General features: G+C 40.9%; 1 pseudogene across 1 annotated transcript; it reads left to right on the top strand.

Moving 5' to 3' along the window:
- The first annotated feature begins 3694 nt into the window (after positions 1–3694).
- LOC148819971 (transmembrane protein 121 pseudogene) lies at positions 3695–6815 on the top strand (annotated as a pseudogene). Its single transcript, XR_016094209.1, has one exon. The product of XR_016094209.1 is annotated as a transmembrane protein 121 pseudogene (transcript).
- The last annotated feature ends 733 nt before the right edge of the window (positions 6816–7548 follow it).

Below are 7548 nucleotides of genomic sequence, written 5' to 3'. Positions count from 1 at the left end.
GCTAATGAATTACACAAGCTCCATTTAATAATGCGAAGTGTATTTTTCTATTTGAGATACAGTGCCACAAGGGATAGCCATCTTTTCTGCCTTTGCTCTGCTTCTGAAGGAAGAGAATTCCCATTTCTTTAAGTAGCTCAAGGCTAAACATGAAAAGAATATCCATGAACCATATTCTGAGCGTAGCCCCCTGTTTAAAAAAAACAAAGTGTTTTAAACTCCCAGGTGAGTCTGGTGGTCTAAACATAATCAGAGAATAACTTTTCATCCCTATCTAATATATATGGTAGATATTTACTACTTGTAAGTATTGCCTTATTTGTACTCTGTGATGCTCTAAGAGTGCAAATTGCTCATTTTTGCTTTCCAGCAGCAGTGTGGTGCTACAGCTCAAAAAGAGAGGCAGCCTGGTCGATACACTAGTGCTTCGATCCCCTCCTCTCTCCCACTTCCATCTCCCCTTCCCATTCTCTCATTTGGAGTCCGCAGGTGTGTGCAATTCCCTCCCCCCATCCCCAACCCTATGGGCTCCCACATATCGATAGCTCTGCCATTGCTTCTCTCCCACGGCAACACCTCGGCTCACCCCAGCAGCAACAGTGTCTGGGATGGGGAGAGATTAACAGCTCACCCCAGGCGGCTCTGAAAGAGCTCCATGGTGGGGGAAGTGTGGGAAGGAATCAAACAGGAACTTGTTAAATAAAGATTGATGAACCACATAAGAGTATGCAGGATGTATATTACCCATGGTGCTCCTGTGCAGCCTTCAGATCAGGCTGTCTTCAAAATGATGCTTAACTGGCCTGCCAGCTTTTACAGCCTTCCATGAAGATATCGACTCTGTGTCTGCTAGTGATGTCTAGTAGCCATCCAGCCAACTTTTCATGTCCCAGTTCAAAAGCTCTATGGACCATTGTCAAGAATAACCACCTGGGAAAGCAAACAGGAGACTGGCCATGTAGTTTGTGTACATACTGTACATCCACAGAAGTGTGCCAGTTAAACCCTACTGTATCACACAGATTGAAATGTTAAGATAACATTCAATTAACAACAGAGGAAAATACTGTACATCCTGGCATTCCATTTTTTTAAATTTGAATGCACAAGGAAATGCTCTCTGAGGGAAAGATCATCCCCAATATAAACTATGAATGATACAAATCTCCTGTTCACTCTTGAGGGACATTGTCCATAAATTATGGATGCAAAAATGTTTAGTAGGAAAGCCTGTTTAAGACAAAGTGCCATTTTTTGAAAGTGGAATTAAAGTGTATTTTTCTTTCTCAACATTTGTCTTTACGAATACACGAAGACCTTGAAACACAGGTATTACGATTTCTTATGAACAGAAAAAACTAATGGGAATATCTGATCAAGGATGCAATAGTGTTGAGGTCAGGCACAGAATGTTCTTATTTGAAGAATCTGAGACATACTAGTATTACATACTATTACCAAATTGCATGTTGTTTGCGTAAATTTTCTATTAACTGTTATTCCATTACACTCATTCTTATTACTTGAATTTTACTGCATTCAATTTTCCTTTTATTCACTATCCATGCCCTTAAAACTCATTTTAGATGAGACCACAGAGGCACATTCACTTGGTATTTGACCATTACACATGCAATACTGTAGGCTAAAGACTTTACCCCTGCTTTAATTCTACAGTACACATACAATACAAGGGCGGCTAGGACTGGGAGAACCCATTAAGTTCAAGGAATGCCATCCTTTTGAGATGATGAAACTACCGAATTTGATGTAAAAGTTTATATTCTGGAAATATTCTATTACAAATTTAGATTAAAAGCTATGAAAATCAAGAAATTTTTCCAGGCAATCTGCGTAGGTTTGTGAATGGCTGTAAACTGAAATTGCTCATTTTCTGGGTATTAGACTGAGCCAGCTGTCTGCTGAGCGTTCTGCACAATTGGTTCCCATATTTACAGGACAAAACAGTAGCTAGGTGATGTCAGTTTATTTCAAGTTCATATATGATTTGATTTATTCAGCATCTTCTGAATTTCCATTTTTTAATTTAATAGCTCATATCTTTTTTGCTTTAATAAACCACCTTTAAATGCGTGACCTGTGCTATTCTGCTACTTAAAACTTCATCTTATTCCCCCAGATTAAAAGCACAATTTACAAAGTAAAATAAAAAAAACATTAAATAACTTAATTTGTAAATTTTATTTTTGATTTCTTGCTTTCTTAGGGTTTTTATTAGTAGCAGACCTTGGAATCAAGTTACATCATAATAACTATGGTATTATAACACTACAACAAACATGGCAATTTAATGTTCTTCAATTTTATAGAACAAAACAATTAGCATGTGTAATCATCACTCCAAATGACTTCATTAGTGGCTTTATGGCAATTTACTTCTGAGCTATTTTTAAACAGTAAGCAGGAATTTGTTACTTTTCACCTACTGTATTACTTTAAGGAAGGAACAAAGCAGAAGCAACAAGAAAACAAAACTTTGCATTCTTTAACAAATAAAAACCAGAACAAATCCAGCTTAAGGATAACTTTTTACACATTAACGAAAGAGCTAATAGTGGACTTTCGGAGACACAGGCCACACACTCACAGCCCACTCAGTATTGATGGAACGGAAGTGGAAACAGTCACCAGCTTTAGGTTTTTGGGAATTCACATCTCTAAAGATCTAACCTGGACTGTGAACACTGACTCTATCATGAAGAAGGCTCAGCAGCGCCTTTATTTCTTGAGGTGCCTCAAGCGATGGGGGATGCCAATACATGTGTTGGTGAACTTCTACCGCTGCACCATCGAGAGCGTCCTCACCAACGGGATCACCGTGTGGTATGGCAACACCTCTTCGCGAGAAAGAAAGGCACTGCAGAGAATGGTCAATATGGCCCAGAAGATCATCGGCCGTGGTCTCACAGAGATTAAACAGCTCTATGAGGACCGCTGCCGTGGTAGAATTTTGGCCATCACAGAGGACAGTCACCACCCCGGGCATGAGCTCTTCACCCCACTGCCCTCAGGCAAGAGATATAAGAGCATACGGACACTTACCACTAGATTCTTCAATAGCTTCTATCCACAAGCAGTGAGACTGGCGAACACATTTAGCCATCCCCCTCGGACCACACCTACACCATCACCATCTACCTCATTATGATTTCTTATTTATTGCACATCTCCAGTCATTGTTTACACGTCTGTATTGTTTACATTCAAACTGTCTACATGTTTACTTGTACATTGTCTACTGTTTGTTTGTATATTGTCTTGATGCACTGTTTGCACTTTGTTTTTGTTTTTTACACTTGTTTTACAATCGAGAGACTTTCTGTAAGTAAGAATTACATTGTACCAGTACCGGTTACATATGGCAATAAAGTTCAAGTTCAAGTACATTACCACTGTATACAGTATATATTAACACTGAAAAGGTTACAAAATGTGCAAAATTACTGCCTAAAACTTATGAAAAGTATTCACCTTGAACCTGGTAGTTGATTACAGATATATACTGCATGTATGCACACTGGGTGGTACTTTCTTTTAATATCCTTACACAAATTTGCATTAATTAGCTTTCTCTTTTGCTGCACTAGCCAGTAAGATGAGACGCTCTCTCTCTTCTTCCCTCGCTCCTTTTTTGCTCTCTCTCTCGCCCTCCCTCTCTCGGTGGCTCACTCAGTCTCCTGATTCACTGCTCTGTCACACAATCAATGCAAAAGCTCTAACAGAAGCAAAGTGCCTCACCCTCACTGCCTTCTTCCTTGGACTGCAGTGCAATACACGACCGAGCTTCTTTAGTATCTACGTTCTCACTGACTGGACGTTTCTGTTTCTTTTCCTCAGTTTCCAAAAGCCAAGGCAAAACATTCCGTGGCCGTAAAGCAGATCGATAAAGTGAGAAGCACTTCCGCAAGGCTCAAAAGAAGGGAGAGAAACACAAGAAAGGTGGATTACAAAAAAAAGAGTTTGACATTTATTTAAAATAGGCACGGGGGTCTCTCCCCCCTCCTTTCAGATGAGTATGAGAGCTCGCATTAGAGCCTCTCCGCAGCTGTGAAGAGTGGGAGCCCAGGCAGACAGAGAGCGCCTTTACACGGGAGAAGAAAAAAAAACAGTTTAAAAGCTACAGGCAGTTTTCACGCAGGACAGCCAGAGAGCTGGACACACAAAGGAGGATATTGTGGGAGTTTCAGTTTGGACTTGGGCCGAGCGGTTCTTTCTATCGGAGGATGCCGTGCGGGGAGAATGACGGGTGTTTGAGGCACATCGTTTTTAATGCCTACAGTTGGAGGTGAGAGGGAACAACTGTGCTGCTGCTTTGCCAGGAGGGGCTGCTCCCCGCCGAGAGAAGGCAACGCAAACAGCTGAAGGATTTGCATTTGCTGCTGAAAGGACTGGGGACAGCTATATGCCTCCAGTGTTGTCAACGTTCAGAAAATCAAATAATCCCTCTCACAATGGATAGATGCCTCTTGTTGTCAGAGAGAAGAAGACTTTGAAGTAAGAAAGATCTTTCTTTCAAAGAGAAGAAGCTGGTTCCCCCCCGCCCTTGGATTTCAGTTCAAACAACTTCTTCTTTAACACGTGTCTGCGTGCGATTTTATTCGGTTTCCCCATTCAAAGAAAAGAGTTCCAATCTACTGTAATATTAAACTCTTTAACTTACTTCCTGAGAGCTGAAATGTAAAACTGTCTTAAAGAGAAGCCTTTTCACGGTTATCTGAGCTAAACTGGATTACATCTTAGTGAGTGATTTTTTCCTAATACATTTTTGCAATTACTAGTATGCTTTCTTTCCTGTACTGGATTATACTCCCATCAATAAAGGGTTTTCTTTCCTGCAAGTACTTTTAGCCTTTAAATGGATTATTCCGGACTTTGCAGTTTCAAATGAGCCTCTAATGGAAAACTGTCCACTGCCAATCATAATGGTAAATTATAAAGGGGAAAAAAGTAAGTACGCAACTGACTTTTTCTATTTTTCCCATGTTTTGATGTATTCCATGTAACAGAAGCAGAATTTTAAAACTATTTACCTGTCTTACGATACCCTTAAAATTCTGTATGTGACGATACAGAAAAGAGAAAGAATCATTTGCCTTGGAAATTAAACACCAGCACTCCGAACACTGGGAAGCTCCCTGAATCAGTGTTGCTGTACACAATTATTACAGACAGGCATCCTCACGCATGGCAAGCTACAGATTGAGCGATTGTCACACTATTTCGCATCTTTGTTCGCCGATGCTTTGAGAGCAACAGTACTGAGGAGCTGCGAACTGCAGAGGACAGTGGCAAAACATGAGCCAATTCAGAAAGACTATCTAACCAGCAGCTGAACAGCTCTGCCCAGGGAACTGAGCCTCCTCATTCCTGCTTTCCCCTGGTAAGCAGAGCTGCTCAGAAGCTCAGAATGGTACCACCCCCGCCCGCTAATAAGCCACACGTGTGCCTCTCTACGATCATCATCATGAGCAGCATGGCTCTAATGGATGCTTATCTCGTGGAACAAAACCAAGGGCCTCGGAAGATTGGCATCTGCATCATGGTGATGGTGGGGGATATCTGCTTCTTGATCATCCTTCGCTATGTAGCCGTGTGGGTGGGAGCAGAGGTCAGGACAGCCAAGAGGGGCTACGCCATGATCTTGTGGTTCCTGTACATCTTTGTGCTGGAGATCAAAGTGTATTTCATCTACCAGAACTACAAGGCAGACAGAAAGAGCTTGGACACCATCGCTCGGAAGGCCCTGACTTTGCTGCTCTCTATTTGCATTCCTGCCCTGTACATAATCTTGGTGGCGATTGACCACATGGAGTATGTGCGCGCGTTTAAGAAGAAGGAGGAGATCAGGAACCGACTGTTTTGGGTGGTGGTGGATCTCCTGGACATTTTGGATATACAAGCCAACTTGTGGGAACCTCAGAAAAAAGGGCTCCCCCTATGGGCTGAGGGGCTGATGTTCTTTTACTGCTATATATTGTTACTGATCCTTCCTTGTGTGTCATTAAGTGAGATAAGCATGCAAGGAATTAACATTGTACCCCACAAGATGATGCTCTATCCTATACTGAGCTTGGTCACCATAAACATCATTACCATCTTCATCAGAGGAGGCAACATGATATTTTATCGGGATGTTAGGGTTTCAGGGATCTTAATGGGGAAAAACGTTTTGGCCATAATCCTAAAGACCTGTAGCTTTGTGCAGTACAGGAAACAATTGCAAAACGCCCCACCAGCTTTTGGAATTGAACTCCAGAAGAATTCAGTTCCTCACAATCAGACTTTGCCAGCACGGTCTCCAGTGGTGATTCAGAATCAGACTCCCATGCCTGAGGTAACTGGCTGTGAACACACATGACAAAGGCTGGATTGGAGTGAGCCGGAGAATTGACTGTTGCAATCCAGCAAAGGGTCAGATTTCATTTGGAGACAACACAGAAATAGTTCTTTCAAGGGACAATAGTTCCAGAGAAAAATACTACATATTTTTAGAACTTGCTGGGAGAAAAAAAAAGATATATACAGTTGTATATATATTTTTAAGCAAATGGTATGTAGTGCATAATGACAGCAGAAAAAAATGAATGGTATTGTTGTAGTGCAAAGATGTTCCTTTTCTTCTTGACATTTTCTATTCCGTTAATCAAAGGTCAGGATTGTTACTGGTATTGTGAGAATTATTTAAAGTGATTATCTGAAGTAATAGAAAACCAATTTGAAAAAAAAAATGTTTTCTAACTGGATGTGTTTTTTTTATATATGTAATTCTTTGATAAAGTATTGTGTATCTATGGGATGTTTGTCTTGTTTGTGTTATTTTAGTCCAGTGAGTTGTGGTAGGAGACTCGTGAGGGCTTATTCACCACATGCTGTGTGAACTTCACCAAAAAAACATTTTACACACCTAATGTTACAGAATAGAATCATGTGGTGGCCATTTAATAAGTTATAAAACAACCACTGCTTATTATTTCTATTCAAATATCCAAATTGGACTGCTAATTTCCAAGTGATTATACCTCCTGCATAACCTTACCCAACCACAGTACCATTTCTTACACAGTGTAAAAAAAATAACTCCTCGGATGTCCTAAACCTAATTTAAAAACATTATCTCAGTTTCATATAACAACTGTATGTCAATTTTTTTCATGAAAAAAATCATAGGAGTATAGCACCTTGTTTTTGTTATTGATGTTAGCTTCGTTTATGGCCTGTGGTGTATTGATTATTTGAGAGGGAACCACAGCTTATCTGAGGTGGTAAAAGCAATGCCTGCTGGGACATGACTTCGGAGGGGCATGCTAGAGGAGAGAGAATGGCTGTCATTGCGAGGAAGGACTTTGGCCAACACTCACTGTGCAAGTCCCGCTGGTACCTCTTCTGATACAGGGGCCAACCTGCCTCCACTCTGCAGCATGTTTATAAGATTTTCTTGCCAAATATTTGATGCCTGATGCCACAGGGACTCTGCACTGTCACTGGGAACTCTCAGCCAGTGATAGCGAGGACCTCAACTTGATTATG

Source organism: Atractosteus spatula, chromosome 15 (genome assembly GCF_055471065.1).
Source record: "Atractosteus spatula isolate fAtrSpa1 chromosome 15, fAtrSpa1.hap1, whole genome shotgun sequence".
NCBI lineage: Eukaryota > Metazoa > Chordata > Actinopteri > Semionotiformes > Lepisosteidae > Atractosteus > Atractosteus spatula.
This window is presented reverse-complemented; position numbering and strand designations above follow the sequence as displayed.